The sequence below is a fragment of the Nicotiana sylvestris genome, chromosome 2 (genome assembly GCF_000393655.2).
Source record: "Nicotiana sylvestris chromosome 2, ASM39365v2, whole genome shotgun sequence".
In the NCBI taxonomy this organism is placed as follows: domain Eukaryota; kingdom Viridiplantae; phylum Streptophyta; class Magnoliopsida; order Solanales; family Solanaceae; genus Nicotiana; species Nicotiana sylvestris.
The window spans coordinates 178,632,990-178,649,830 of record NC_091058.1 but is presented as its reverse complement, the minus strand read 5'-3'; the positions used below and the strand labels follow the sequence as shown (position 1 = coordinate 178,649,830).

The 16,841-nt window shown below is 37.0% G+C and overlaps 1 long non-coding RNA gene across 2 annotated transcripts; it reads right to left on the bottom strand.

Annotated features, from left to right (window-relative positions):
* Positions 1–11,172: 11,172 nt before the first annotated feature.
* LOC104236589 (uncharacterized) lies at positions 11,173–12,927 on the bottom strand. Of its 2 annotated transcripts, XR_713450.2 has the most exons (4): positions 12,509–12,927; positions 12,190–12,419; positions 11,626–12,056; positions 11,173–11,519 (listed from the first exon to the last, which is right to left on the bottom strand). It is a non-coding gene; the product is annotated as an uncharacterized lncRNA (long non-coding RNA). The 2 variants fall into 2 exon arrangements; XR_713449.2 differs by having other exon boundaries at positions 11,173–12,056.
* Positions 12,928–16,841: the final 3,914 nt, after the last annotated feature.

Below are 16,841 nucleotides of genomic sequence, written 5' to 3'. Positions count from 1 at the left end.
TTTTTCTGTTAGCCAGCATTAGGGCTCCAACCCTGAACTGAGCACTTTTCTATTAGCCAGCATTAGGGCTCCAACCCTAAACTGAACATCTTCCATTTAGCCAGCATTAGGGCTCCAACCCTGAACTGAGCATTTTTTCTGTTAGCCAGCATTAGGGCTCCAACCCTGAACTGAGCATCTTTTCTGTTAGCCAGCATTAGGGCTCCAACCCTGAACTGAGCATCTTCCATTTAGCCAGCATTAGGGCTCCAACCCTGAACTGAGCATTTTTTCTGTTAGCCAGCATTAGGGCTCCAACCCTGAACTGAGCATTTTTTCTGTTAGCCAGCATTAGGGCTCGAACCCTGAACTGAGCATTTTCCATTTAGCCAGCATTAGGGCTCCAACCCTGAACTGAGCATTTTTTCTGTTAGCCAGCATTAGGGCTCCAACCCTGAACTGAGCACTTTTCTGTTAGCCAGCATTAGGGCTCCAACCCTGAACTGAGCATCTTCCATTTAGCCAACATTAGGGCTCCAACCCTGAACTGAGCATTTTTTCTGTTAGCCAGCATTAGGGCTCCAACCCTGAATTGAGCACTTTTCTGTTAGCCAACATTAGGGCTCCAACCCTGAACTGAGCATCTTCCATTTAGCCAACATTAGGGCTCCAACCCTGAACTGAGCATTTTTTCTGTTAGCCAACATTAGGGCTCCAACCCTGAACTGAGCACTTTTCTGTTAGTCAGCATTAGGGCTCCAACCCTGAACTGAGCATTTTTCATTTAGCCAGCATTAAGGCTCCAACCCTGAACTGAGCATTTCTCATTTAGCCAGCATTAGGGCTCCAACCCTGAACTGAGCACTTTTCTGTTAGCCAGCATTAGGGCTTCAACCCTGAATTGAGCATTTTGCATTTAGCTAGCATTAGGGCTCCAACCCTGAACTGAGCACTTTTCTGTTAGCCAGCATTAGGTCTCCAACCCTGAACTGAGCATTTTACATTTAGCCAGAATTAGGGCTCCAACCCTGAACTGAGCATTTTTCTGTTAGCCAACATTAGGGCTCCAACTCTGAACTGAGTATTTTCCATTTAGCCAGCATTAAGGCTCCAACCTTGAACTGAGCATTTTTCTATTTAGCCAGCATTAGGGCTCCAACCCTGAACTGAGCATTTTTCATTTAGCCAGCATTAGGGCTCCAACCCTGAACTGAGCATTTTTACCTTATGGCAACATTAGGACTCCAATCCCCGAGTTGCGTTCTGTAGACTAGAGTTTTCCAATCCCCATCATATTCTGTAAGTTGTTATGGCGATTAATTCACGAAATTTTCCTAGTGAAACTGGGGCAGAAAAATTTTGTTCGTTTGTTTTGTTTGTCTCAGCAGGTCTGACCTCGAGGCGCATGGATCGAAACGACCTACGGGATGAGTCTCAATCCAGAATAAAGAAAAAAAGAAAAGGATAAAAAGAAGATGTTCCGAGATATTGGAACAAACAAAGGGCGGATCGCTCCAAATTTGATCAAATTCCCGAGCTCCGTCAATCTCGCAGAAATAAACAAGCACCTACAACTTGCAAGCATCATGATTCAGATCGAAGTCTACAAGCAGTATCAGCTAAGACCCAAGATCAAGTGGCAAAAGAATTATAGATAGGAATCTTGTAACTAGCGGTTGACATGCATAAATAGTTAATTCAGTTTCAATTTCCTTTGGTTGTAATAAGGCGGTCGGTAAGCAGTAGTGGCAACAACAACAGCAGTAACAACAAACATTGCAATCCCACGGTAGTCCCAGCTACCAAGTTTTCCCGAACTACATTGACCTGATTCCTGTTTAGCCCAGGATATGTAGAAAATCTTTGAAGCAAAGATTCGGTCAAATCTTTCAAAATGTGCTTCACACGGAGTAGTAAAACAGACAAAATCGCTCATACCCGCTCACTTTATCTTTGCACGAAAACTCTTCGTGTTTTTCGAACAAAGAGAGGTAGCTGTGAGCACGTGATTTTTGTTTACACGACAATTACTCCAAGAGAAATCAAAATAACAATAAATTGTCTTCGTGTATAATTTTTGTAAATTTGCCGGTCATTTTGTAGTTTTTATCTATGATTGTTTAGTTCTATCAATTGAAAATACAAAAAATATATATGTCGCACATAAAGATGGGATTTTGTTCTACTATTAGGAATTTATCAAAATCATAATTTGGTTTTAAAAGAAAAATCACAAAATATGCATCTTTTATTCTATTTTTCGTCATTAAGTGATTTTATCTTAATTGGATGTTTAATGTGAGTGATAATTGTTTTTTGAGTATTAATTAATATTTGTGTGATTTTATTTTTGATTTTGCAATTAATAGGAATTTTATTTTTAATCAAAATTAAAAGAAGGAATAAGAAAATAAGTCAAAACGGAATTGGGCCAGTGAATTGGACCAAAAAGTAGGCCCAAACTCACTAACCCAGTCCGGCTCCAGACACAAAGGAAACGACGCCGTTTTTGGCACCCCCCATCTGAACCGTTGGTCAAACAGATCCAACGGTTCAGTTCGGGCCTGTCATTAATCCAAACGGTGTCGTCTCTTTAAGTCAAGAGATCACGGCCGTTGATCACCAATGATCCAATGGCCAGAGATCCAATCCCCCGTCCCGTATATAAACCCTCCCCCTTCACCCCGCGCCCTAAGCCAAACCCCCTAGCCCTTAGGTCGTCTTCACCAGACCCAAACCCCACGAAACACTAGCGCCGCCCCCCTTTCCCCTCACCATAAACCCGGCGGCAAGGACGCCGGTGACCACCATCTTAGCACCCTAGGACCACCTCGAACCCCTGAACACAGATCCACCAGCCGTGGGTCTCGAATCTTCCCCCACCATCTCGAATCTTCATTTGAAGATTTGAGCCGGACCTCGATCTACACCGACCTACCCCAAATTCATACCAGGTATCCCTCCTTCCTCGTGACCAAACCAAGCTTGGTTTGGTCCGAATCTACCCACAAATCCCAAAACCCCAAATCTGAAGGTTCAAACCCTAGAATACAAGAATTTTTGGGGTCTGTTTAGATTTAAATGGAAAGGTGGGGTCTAATAGACCCTAATCGAAGTGTTCTCGGTCGAGAACACCTTGATTAAGATCTGTTCAACCCCAAAATGGGCAAATCCGGTCAAAGCTGGGAGTCGACTATTGTTAAGCTTTCAGAGTGAGTTCCTTTGTTCTTTTCCATTGTTGTTTTAAACGTTTGTTTTAGTTTATTGGCATGTTTATTTAGTTTGTTTGTTTATTTTAGGATTTCTGTTGTCAGTTGTTCTTCATCTCCATAAGACCTTTTATTTGGTCGATTGTTTATTCTGTTATGTTGAATCCGTATAGTAGTATACATATTTCAATGTGATTAACATCGTCGAATCAATAATGCCTGGGTTTCCCCTGTATCGTGCAAAATTGTCAAGAACAGTTTATGCCTTATTTTGTGTTATTTGTTTGGTCGACTGCTTGTCCTGTGTTATAATTAGTATAGTCGAGTCGATATATGTCGTCAATTAGTTTCATTTGGAGTGATAGCAATTCGACTCATGCTATTTTGATTTACTGAAGCATTGTGAATCAGCTTAGTTTGTTTATTGTCATTGTTAGCTAAATCAAAAAAACATTTAAGGATTGATTTATAGCTGCAGTCTAGGATAGGTCTCAGATTTTAGTTTAATTGATGGCATTGTTTACTCATTTTCAAACTTGGGCAGCATGTGCATTGCAGTGTAATGGACAACATGTGCTGTCAAGACATACTCCTGCTGCCCATACCTATTTAAAATAATAAGAGATAAGTCCTTATAATAATGAGAAAGAGGCTGTCAGGGGAATATCATGGGAGGGGGCTTTTATTTTATCTGGGAGTGGAAAAACAGCAGGAGAACATGGGAGGGATTTGATTTTTGTTTAAACAGGCTGGGGGGGTTATAAAAACAGAAGGTTCTCCATTGGTGAGAGAGAGTTTTTTTGAGATATAAAACAGTCCTAAAAAGAGAACAAGTTCAGTTTTGGTTGGCAACATAATTCCATCAGGCTTTGGTTTAGTGTGAAGTCTCAGTAGTTGATACTGTTTCTTTTTTTGGTTTGACTCCAATTCGTTGAAACTTCCCATGCAATCTACTGGTCCAACCTTGGTTTGAGTTCGAGTCCATTTTGAGTTTTGCATGCTGTTTGTTGCTACCTGGTTATCACAAATCTTTTCGGGTTTTGTTTGAGTTGTTCCTGGTGCACTTTGTTACTGTCACTGCTGCTGTATTTGTTGTTGTTGCTGCCATTCTTGTTGATGCTGTTGCTGACTTCTCTGTATTCTTTTCTTCTGTTGTCTTCAACATCCAGGTACACACTTTGAATCTCATACTGATGTAACAGTTAAAAGCATGAAATGAAGATGCAAAGGAATTTAATCAGTCGCTGCTCTACTTACAGCTTTATAAATATTGTTAAAATTGTGTAATTCTTTAATTTGTAGCTCAATAGCGAACACATTAGTGAGCTCGTACTTAATTGAAACTATTTTGGTCTAAAACTGTGATATATGGTTTGTTTAGTAGTATACATGATGTAGCTATATAATTCATGGAATGTGTAAATCACTTAGTGTAATTGTTAATTCGAACTCCTTCTCCAGTTATGCTTTGAATATGTGGGGCGGGTGGTTTTTAACCTTGCCAAATGAAATACAGTTTTAATCTTTTGAGTTTCAACTTTATTTAATCCCGCTTAAGAAGTTTATAGGACAAGTTCCGAATACCATTAGTAGCATCCTCTGATAAGTAATTCCATTAATATTGTTTAAATGGGTTAGTTTGAATTCAGCTTGAGAAGCGTTTGGAGTAAATTTAGCATTTCATCAATCTTGTATGCAATTCCCTTTACCAAATTAAAAGCATGTTCACCCATGGAATATGGACGAAACAATTCCCGTCTCATAAACAATTAATCAGATAATTAACAAGAATTCGGAGTTGGCCAAGCATGCAATTTAATTAGAATGTATTTTCTTTCTTCCATTTCTTAGAGACGAACATAATAAAGATGTAGTCGTTGTAGGTTCACCCACTTCATAAGATGAGACGAGCCTCGCCAAATAAAACGCAAATCGCGGGGCCCTAAATAATCGATCATAATAAATACTTAGAATTTGGGAATGACTATTTAGTGAATCTCACTATCTTCCCCAAAGATAATAACGCGTCAGACTCTTTAGGCACGATGTAATCAAATTACATCCTTAAATTCGGGTGCGCATTTATGTGACCCAAATTCAAATCTCAACGGAGTCGAAATGTGTTAACAACTACGGGTGCATTGATTGTGACGTGGTTCGAGATGCATTTTCACGACATTGCAATTCCATAAAAAATAAATGATAATAATAAAAGCGGTTTAAACTTAATAAAAGCACGTAAGTCACAACATGTATTTAAATCAGATATTTAGCCATTATAACAATTTAAGCGACCGTGCTAGAACCACGAGATTCGAGGGTGCCTAACACCTTCCCTCGGGTCAACAGAATTCCTTACTTAGAATTTCTGGTTCGCAGACTTCATTTGGAAAGTCGAATATTTTCCTCGATTTGGGATGCAAGATAAATCTGTGACTTGGGACACCAAAAGCCAAACCTTTCCCAAGTGGCGACTCTGAATTAAATAAATAATCCCATTTCGAATATTGTCACTTAAATTGGAAAAACTTCCTCGCGCATTTACCCTTCGGGGCGGGCGCGCAAAAAGGAGGTGTGACAGGTGTTCCATCACATCAAAAAACCCACATGGAAATATCTTTTCCATCTTACCCGAAGTTACACGAATGTTCTGATCCATCCGGCGTAGGTTTTCTTCCCTTAATGTGGAAGAACACAAGTCTTTGGAAAATAAACTAATCTCAGTGATGGGTTTCCAGATTCTTTCAGCCAAACCAAAAAATGCAATAGGCACTAAGGTCTCCATGAAAACATGACAGTCATGACTTTTCAAATGGCTCAACTTCCCTACCTCCATATCAACTTTTTTCTCAAAATTTGACGCATAACCCTCAGACATCTTTAATTTCGTTACCCAATCACAAATCTGCCATCTTTCCTCCAAAGTGAATGTGTAACTTGCTTTGGGCTTGAATAACTTACCATTGTTTGTTGTCTGCAAGTGTAATTCAGGCCGCCTACAATATTCTTGTAAGTCCATTCTAGCCTTCGGGTTATCCTTTGTCTTACCTTTAACATCTATCACTGTGTTGACAAATTGTCAAAATAATTCTTCTCAATATGCATGACATCAAGGTTGTGACGGAGAAGATTATCCTTCCAATAAGGCAACTCCCAAAATATACTCTGTTTGGTCCAATTATGAGTAACACCGTATCCGAGGAATCTATGCGGTGGAACTTCAGTAACTTTACTGAAGTTCTGGACCCTCTCCCAAATTTCATCACCTGAAAGTATCGGAGGTGGATAATCATATTACAGTTTATTCTTTTTGAAAGTATTTTTCATCTTTCTAAACTCATGACCCTCAGGCAAGAATTGACGATGACAATCAAACCATGATTGCTTTCGGCCATGTTTCAAAGTGAATGCTTTACTATTTTCCATGCAGTAAGGACAAGCTAGCTTCCCAGCAGTCATCCACCCAGACAACATTCCATATGCAGGAAAATTATTAATTGTCCACATTAAATTAACACGCAAATTAAAATTCTGCTTGGTTGATATGTCATATGTTTCAACACCATCGTACCACAATTGTTTTAGCTCATCAATCAAAGGTTGCAAATATACATCTATCAAACTTTTCGGATTACGTGGACCGGGGATAATACAATTTAAGAATATATATGGACTAGTCATGCACAACTCGGGTGGTATATTATAAGGTGTAAGAAAGACAGGCCAACATGAATACGGTGTCGCAGATACAGAAAAAGGCGTGAAGCCATCCGCACACAGACCTAACCGAATGTTCCTTGGTTCACTAGAAAAACATGGATATGTCCTATCAAAGTGCTTCCAAGCTTGTCCATCTGAAGGATGGCACATAACACCAGGTGATCTTCTATTTTCAAAGTGCCATCTCATATGAGGAGCAGAACTCATCGACGCATATAACCTCTTTAGTCTAGGTATAAGAGGTAAATAATGCATCGCCTTGATAGCGACCATCTTCCCGCTGGAAAGCCTCTTGAAACGAGACTTTCCGCAAAATTTACAACTGCTTAAATTTGCATCATCTTTATAATATAACATGCAACCATCTTCACAACAATCAATTCTCATTGACGAAAGTCCTAACTTAGAAACTAATCTCTTTGCCTTATAGAAATCACCAGGTAATTCGATTTCCTCGTCAACTAGTTCACGCATAAGGTCAATGAAAGAATCCATGGCTGCTTGAGAAATATTCCAATCAGATTTGATACTTAGTAATCTAACTGCAACAGACAACTCAGAGTGCGGACGTCCTTCACGTAGTGGACGACTAGCTTCCTCTAACTGTTCATAAAAATGTCTTGCTTCATCATTAGGAGTTTGTTCAACATTTTCGTTGAGCTCACCCCCAAAGTGCATTCCAAAAGCATTCGCAACCATATCATGAATTCTGGAATCACTATTTCTATTCTCCCTCGACCTACTACTTTCACCAACAACCATGTTATGAAATATCATGGCTACCATCCATCTCTCCATGATTAGTCCACACAAAGTAATTCGGTATAAACCCTACCATATAAAGATGAACCTTAACTTCCTCCGGTTTTCCAAACTTCATACAATCGCACTTAACATAAGGGCACCTAATTACTACTTCTTTTATGTATGGCGGAAGTGACATTGCATGTCTAATAAAGTCCTCAACCCCTTCTACAAAATCCTCCCGCAATCCCCGCCAATTAGGATAATTCCTATTGTACATCCAAGAACGATGTTCCATCTATTTAAATAAAGCAAGAACAAATTAAAGTAGTTAATTCATAGCCTAATCTTTTTTTAGTTAACTAAAAGTTCAATTCATATCCTATTATTGTTGCTTCATAAAATGAAATTTAACCCCATATATAAATTAGTCTACCTAAATAGTTAATTTATTTGAACCCTAAAAGTATTAATAAGAACCCTAAAAATTGCAAATAATATATAACATGGAGAAATTGAACCCTAACATGGAGAAATTGAACCCTAACATGGAGAAATGAAACCCTAACATGGAATTAACTTTGAACTAAACATAGTTGAACAAATAATATATAACTTTGAACCCTAATATATTGGAATTGAACCCCTAAAATCACTGTTTTTCGGAAAAATAAAAGAAAGGAGAGAGAAACTAACCTTGGGAGTGGAGGTCGCCGGAATTTGCTGCTGCCGTCAGGGGTCGCCGGTGGCGGGGGCGTCGCTGCTGCTGGAAGTCGGAGGGGGAAGGGGTTTTGAGTGTTAGAGGAGAAAGATTTTAATTTGGGGAATAATTTTGAAAGAATGGACCTGAAACCCGTCTTGGCTCCTGTTAAAAAAAATAGCGACCAAACTTGGTCGCTATTTTGGTAGCCAAATTATTTTTGACTGTTTGACCAAAATAGCGACCAACGTTGGTCGCTATATCTGAAAATAAATAAATAAAATAATTATTTTCCTCTTTATATATATATATATATATATATTTATATCCTACAAAAGCGACCAACTTTGGTCGCCTTTTGGTCAAACGGTCAAAAATGGCGACCAACGTTGGTCGCTATTTTGGTCAAACAGTCTATACTTAGTGCATAGTATAGCGTAAGTATGTATATTATATATATATAAGCTATATTCGATACGGTATTACCTAATACACTTATACTTAGTGCATAGTATAGCGTAAGTACATATATTATATATATATATAAGCTGTATTCGATACAATATTACCTAATACACTTATACTTAGTGCATAGTATAGCGTAAGTACATATTATATATATATATATATATATATATATATATATATATATATATATATATATATATATATATAAGCTGTATTCGATACAGTATTACGTAATACACTTATACTTAGTGCATAGTATAGCGTAAGTACATATATTATATATATATAAGTTGTATTCGATACAGTATTACCTAATACACTTATACTTAGTGCATAGTATAGCGTAAGTACATATATTATATATATAAGTTGTATTCGATACAGTATTACCTAATACACTTATACTTAGTGCATAGTATAGCGTAAATACATATATTATATATATATAAGCTGTATTCGATATAGTATTATATATATATAAGCTATATTCGATACAGTATTACCTAATACACTTATACTTAGTGCATAGTATAGCGTAAGTATATATATTATATATATAAGCTATATTCGATACAGTATTACCTAATACACTTATACTTAGTGCATAGTATAGCGTAAATACATATATATTATATATATAAGCTGTATTCGATATAGTATTACCTAATACACTTATACTTAGTGCATAGTATAGCGTAAGTACATATATTATATATATAAGCTGTATTCGATACAGTATTACCTAATACACTTATACTTAGTGCATAGTATAGCGTAAGTACATATATTATATATATAAGCTGTATTCGATACAGTATTACCTAATACACTTATACTTAGTGCATAGTATAGCGTAAGTACATATATTATATATATAAGCTGTATTCGATACAGTATTACCTAATACACTTATACTTAGTGCATAGTATAGCGTAAGTACATATATTATATATATAAGCTGTATTCGATACAGTATTACCTAATACACTTATACTTAGTGCATAGTATAGCGTAAGTACATATATTATATATATAAGCTGTATTCGATACAGTATTACCTAATACACTTATACTTAGTGCATAGTATAGCGTAAGTACATATATTATATATATAAGCTGTATTCGATACAGTATTACCTAATACACTTATACTTAGTGCATAGTATAGCGTAAGTACATATATTATATATATAAGCTGTATTCGATACAGTATTACCTAATACACTTATACTTAGTGCATAGTATAGCGTAAGTACATATATTATATATATAAGCTGTATTCGATACAGTATTACCTAATACACTTATACTTAGTGCATAGTATAGCGTAAGTACATATATTATATATATAAGCTGTATTCGATACAGTATTACCTAATACACTTATACTTAGTGCATAGTATAGCGTAAGTACATATATTATATATATAAGCTGTATTCGATACAGTATTACCTAATACACTTATACTTAGTGCATAGTATAGCGTAAGTACATATATTATATATATAAGCTGTATTCGATACAGTATTACCTAATACACTTATACTTAGTGCATAGTATAGCGTAAGTACATATATTATATATATAAGCTGTATTCGATACAGTATTACCTAATACACTTATACTTAGTGCATAGTATAGCGTAAGTACATATATTATATATATAAGCTGTATTCGATACAGTATTACCTAATACACTTATACTTAGTGCATAGTATAGCGTAAGTACATATATTATATATATAAGCTGTATTCGATACAGTATTACCTAATACACTTATACTTAGTGCATAGTATAGCGTAAGTACATATATTTAATTTAGAGACCAAATTTGGTCACTAAATTTTAATTAGATTTATTTATATTTTATATAATATTTAAATTAATAATAAAAATTATTAAACGTTAGAACTGGGTCCCACATTGGCGACTAACGTTGGTCTCTATTTCATTAAGTGACCAACGTTGGTCGCTAGCGTTTGAATTATATTTATTTATATTTTAATTTTTTTAAATAAATATATATTTATTAAAATATTATAACTGGGTCTCATGTTAGCGACCAATGTTGGTCGCTACCAGCTTATCCTTCAATTAGCGACCAACGTTGGTTGCAAGTTTTAAATTATATATATTTATATTTTATAAGTTTTATAAAATAATAATAAAATTATTAACAAATTTAATGTGGGTCCCACTTTAGCGACCAATATTGGTCGCTAATCTCAGTATATATTTGACCAAGCAAGTCTGACCAGTCCAGTCAACAATTTGACTAAATTTGCGGCCAAATAGAGACCAACTTTGGTCGCTAATATATTTCAAATATTTTTTTTATTATTTTCGGCAGTTTGGCGACCAACTTTGGTCGCTTTTCTTGACAGACCAAATTTGCTCGCTAATTTTTGGTCGCTTTTTCCCGTATTTCTAGTAGTGAATGGCACGAAGCTTTTGATTATGTTAATCGGTGCCAAGTGACATAGAGCTTTAACTCAGCAGCAAGTATCAGTGTAAACGACGCGACGCACTAATGCAGATAGTGAACATTGTGACATGCACTTCTCCTTGAAGGATGTATGCTCCACAGATTATTCCGTCAAAGTCTTAAGAAGGATGCTCCATGAGTTTCTTCACTAAGTTGTAAGAAGTCATCCATGCCAAGACTCAATGGATAGAATGTTCCATGAATCTCTTTACCTACAAAAAAAAAGTATTGATCATCTACTTCTTTGCATGATCTGGGATGGAGAACACGCAATGTATAGTACATCTTCACCAAACGGCAAGAAGAGGACGCATGAACCTTCTTTCTAAGGTAGAGATGGAGGATAAGCCATAATCATGAAGGCGGAAGTTGGACGCCTAAATGATTGTTAAGCTCGATGAAAAGGATGGATGCACCAACTTGTTGTCCGCCAAAACCTTGACCAGAAAGGTGGATGCACCAACTTGTTGTCCGCCAAAACCTTGACCAGAAAGGTGGATGCACCAAGGTGTTGTTTATCGAAGCCTCGACCAGAAAGGTAGATTTTCCCGATGATTGCTTGTAGAAGCCAAATTCAAGGGCGGATGGATGTCATGAATAGTTCTTTGTCGTATTGCTTTTTCACCAAAACCTAAAGGTGAGGGGTGCTCCACGGACTTTCCCGCCAAAGGCTGAAAAAGAGATCCTTCATCTACTTCTATCGCCAAAGTACCAAGGATGGGGACGCCCAAAGCTTTCTCTCGTTGAAGCTGCAAAAAAAAAAAAAGGAATATGCTGCCCAAGTCACAATGTGCAAATTGTAGTGTCGACTTCAAAATACTGTGTGGGTCGTTCTAAAATTTTCCAAGCTTCCATCTTTGGCGTGAATATAGGTCTGCAAACCTGGTTTTCGCAGGATCAAGCGGATTGCGATTCTGACGCTCCTATCTCGAGATATGAATTTTTTGATTAGAGTGCGCAAAGCTGAACGAGCCAGAATGCCGAAACTTATTTCTTGAATTCTGAAAAGTATCTGGGAAGACCTAGGGATAATCTGATTGTGATCCTTACACATGTCGTTGCTCTGAAAGTCTAGTTTCCATCGATGCAAATCGCTCATGATTTCGACGTTCCTACACGAAGACATGAATTTTTTTGGTGAAGGCGCGCAATGCTGGAAATCGAGCACAACAGAATCTGAAGTGAAGATTTAAGAATTTACCTGAGATAATAGAAAGCGAATTTTACTTCAAAACTTTTATATGTTGCAGAACTTCGTGTCTAGTTTTTGGAAAATCAAATGGCTCGCATTTTCGAGGCTCCTACAATGAGATATGAATTGTTTTTCGCAGACACGCAAAGCTGGCAGTCCCGGACAGCTTCTGCAACAAAGAAGAAAATCGTCAGTTTGAAACATTGTTTTGCAACCATGGCAAGTAATTACATACTCCCCTTCATGAGGCTATGGATATTAGTCATGAGAAGTGCATATTCCTCTTGTAAAATCATTGAAGCCGATGGTTTACAAAAGAATAGGATAAAGAAACCATTGCAAACGTAGGAAAGAAAGATGCCAAAAGTGTTCAATAATTTTCTCAAGCTAAGACTCTTGCTCGCGAAAAACAAAGAAAATTGCAGGAAGTTTTGATGAAGAATTCCAGGGGAACAACTCTATTTATAGCGTTTTCAAGGAGGTTGTGTTTTCTTGACCTACAAGAATTTTCCTTTCAAGGAAAGAGTAACTCCTTATTGATCACGATTTGGGAAGCCTTACAAAGTAATAAAAATGAATCTGAGGCAATTATGAATCGGGAAAGTTAAAAGGAAAGTGATCTTGCTTCAAAAAGTGGAGGAGAATTCCTACCAAATTTGCTAATCTTTACTTGGTCTTACATAAAATGAGTTTTGACTTAATAAATTTAAGTTCATCCCTTTATTTTCATTAAAGGAAAGTCGGCCAAGTTTGTTTTGGACTAAAATTACTTATGTGACAACTGAGTTATTTTAGGAGTTTGGTAATACTACTGCTTAGCTTCACATTGATGGCTAATTCACATCACAAGTTAGCAGTCAAGATGCAACGTGGTTATCATGGTATTTAGTTATTTACCGACGAAAATTGACGCAACTAAATTCTTCTCTGAAATGGAGAGAAAATCAAGATGGTTCACTTTGGTACATCAAATTGTTTGGTTAAGTGATTCGTAGAAGGACATTGTCTTTTGTGGTGCTTCAGGTCTTCTCTTTGATTTCGACAAGCCTACACCGCGCTAAGGTCTGAAGCAGGGGCATTTGTAGACAGTTAAATTTTTGTTAAAATTTGGGTTTTATCATAAACTGGACATATACTAGGCCAAACAAATATTATGGACTAGTATGAGTGAGTCAACTATTTAAATCTAATTAAATTGATTTAAATAAAAGTCCAATAAAATTGGGCTAGCCCATTCTTCTATCAAATGAATCGGCCCATGAGCCTCAAGCCCATTAAGCCACTAGGATTTTTTTGGAGTCTACTCCACCCCACACCTATATAAATGAGTCACAGGAGAAGGCTAGAAGACAAGCAAGTAAGCAGAAGAAAAGGCTAAAGAAGCTCTGAAGAATAGCATCAAAGTTTCCATATATATCTGCAATCATCGTCTGTGGTCAAATTCCAAAGACGAACTCAAATCATAGGCGGGCGGCTTCAAATTTTCCGTTCGTGATAACCCAACATCAAATCCCGGTTCGTGACGACCTTCAAATTGGTCGTGACGTACTACAAATCTAAAATCTGTCAAGTTCAAGATCAAGCTCTCAAGCTCTTGAACCATCGTTCGTGAGGAGAAGAATCGGAAGACTACATCTCTTTATATTTAGAGATATTTTAGAGATTGTAACCCTATCACTTGAAATCGACTATAATATTTGTCGCTATATTTCTTGTCTTGATTATTATTTTTTCAGGAGCGAAATTTAGTTATTACAACACCATAATAGAATTATGTGCGGCTACCAACATATTTTTACGTGATGAGATATTTAATTCAGAAACATATACAGCTATAAAAATAGATAACAAAAATAGGAGAAAGATTGAAACTGTGATGAAATGAAATTCCAGATTATTATGCTGGAAGTATAACTTTTCATATGATTGACTCATTGAACTCCAACACGAAAAGTCACATGCACACTTGAAGTAAAGAATACTACTCCTATTTGGTATCATGGGTGCAAACAATACTTGGTCGAAGATAATGGGTTCATGTTACAAAGATATTTCCATAACACATCTTTCACTCTGGTTTCTTTCATTTACACTCTCAACATACAAGAGAATGTTATTTAGATAATTTTCAAAAGACATTACTGTCACGATCTGATTTTTCCATCCTCGGGACTTGTGATAGTGCCTACTCGTGAAAGCTAACCAAGACGAGTGTTACAGATTTTATTACCCTTTTTCCTTAATCTTTTAACGTTTCCAAATTAACATGTGATCAACAGCGGAATAACCATAATAATAAAAGAAATGCGGAAGACAAAATCTGATAATTTAACTAAATACTAGTACCAAATCCAACATACAACTCTACCCAGAATTGGTGTCACAATGTCACGGACCATCTACGAATACTACAAATAGTGGTTTGAATGAAAAGTACAAGTTTGTCTCTGAAATACATAAAAATAGAATGGAAAAGATAGAAGGGGACGCCAAGGGCTGCGGACGTCTGCAGGACTACCTCGGGTTTCCGTTGGACAGAAGGCAACAACCTCTCTATGGTCCAAATGCTCCAGTACCGGGATCTGCACATAGTGCGGAGTGTAATATCAACACAACCGACCCCATGTGCTGGTAAGTGTCGAGCCTAACCTCGGCAAAGTAGTGACGAGGCTAGGAAAAGACTACCAAATAAACCTGTGCAGTTATATCATATACATCAAATAATAACAACAGAAACTAGCAGTTAAAGATGTGAAGGGGGAACGTGCTGCGGGGAAACATCAAGTACTGATATAACTTCAGTATAGAAGCATAAACAACACCATAATTTCATATCAGCAAGAATAAGAGAAGCAGTATCAAATGCACGGCATCACCCTTCGTGCTTTTACACTCTTCTTTACCCAAGCAACAATCACAAAGCAATTCGTGCAAGGGAATCAATAAAATCACAATAGAAACAATAGCATAACAATAATATCTCGGCAAGAGAGACAATATCATAAGCAATAACATTCCGGCAAGGGAAAACAATATCATAAATCTCATCTCGTTTTCACAATCACTTCATAACTTAAATCTCAACTTGAGCCAATGGTCAATTACCAAGAATACTTCCATAAGCCTTGTTCAACATTGATATCATCATATTAAGCTTGGACAACACATAACGGAGTCACAACAATCATAGTATAAGACTCACGAGCATGCTTGACACCAACGTATAGATACTCGTCACCACACCTATACGTCGTACTCAACAATTAACACATAGCAAAAAGACCACAACTCCTATTCCCTCAAGCTAAGGTTAGACCAAACACTTACCTCAATGCCACAAACACAATCAATCCTCAACTACTGCTTTACCTCTTGATTCCACCACCAATTTACTTGTATCTAGTCACAATTTACTTAATAACATTAATATATGCTAAATAAACCAATTCTAATGCATGAAAATAGATTTCCCCAAAAAGTCAAAACGATCGACCCCGGGCCCGCTTGGTCCAAACCCGAAATTCAGATCAAAACCCGATTATCCATTCACTACCAAGCCCGGATATACAATTGGTTTTGGAATCCGACCTCAATTTGAGGTCTAAATCCCCAAATTTTGATATTTCTAAGTTCTACCCAAAATTCCCAATTCCACCATGAAAACCGTAGATTCTAGGATGAAATCCTGTAAAAAGAAGTTAAGGAGTGGAAGAAATGAGTTTGAAATCACTTACTAGTGTTTTGGGGAAGAAAAAGTGTTTGAAAAATCACTTCTTATGTTTTAGGGTTTTGAAAAATGAAAAATGGCTGAAAAGTCTCGTTTATATATACCCCTCTCAGATCCTCACTGCTGACCGCAGAAAAAGGACCGCGGCAGTGGAGCTCCACCGTGGACTGTGAAATATCGAGCGCGGCCGCGAAGATTTGGCTTTGCCCACCACTGATCGCGAAAACCCCACTGCAGCAGCAAAGTCCCCAGCGCGGTCGCGAAGGTTCACCGCGAACCGCGAAGCTCAGTTCAGAGACTTGCAACAACTATTTTTTTTCTAAGTCTAAATTCATTCCGTAGCATATCCAAAACTCACCCGAGCCCTCGGGGCTCCAAACCAATCATGCACGCAAGTCTAAAAACATCATATGGACTTGCTCGTTCAATCAAATCATCATAATAACATCAACAACTTTGAATTAAACCTCAAATTCATGAAATTATCCAAGAACATCGAAATTTCTATTTTCTCCACTATAGGTCCGTTTTATACCAAACAAACTCAAATTCTTACCAAATTCCACATATTCAACTAAATTATTATTTTAAACTTGTACCGGGCTCCAGAACTAA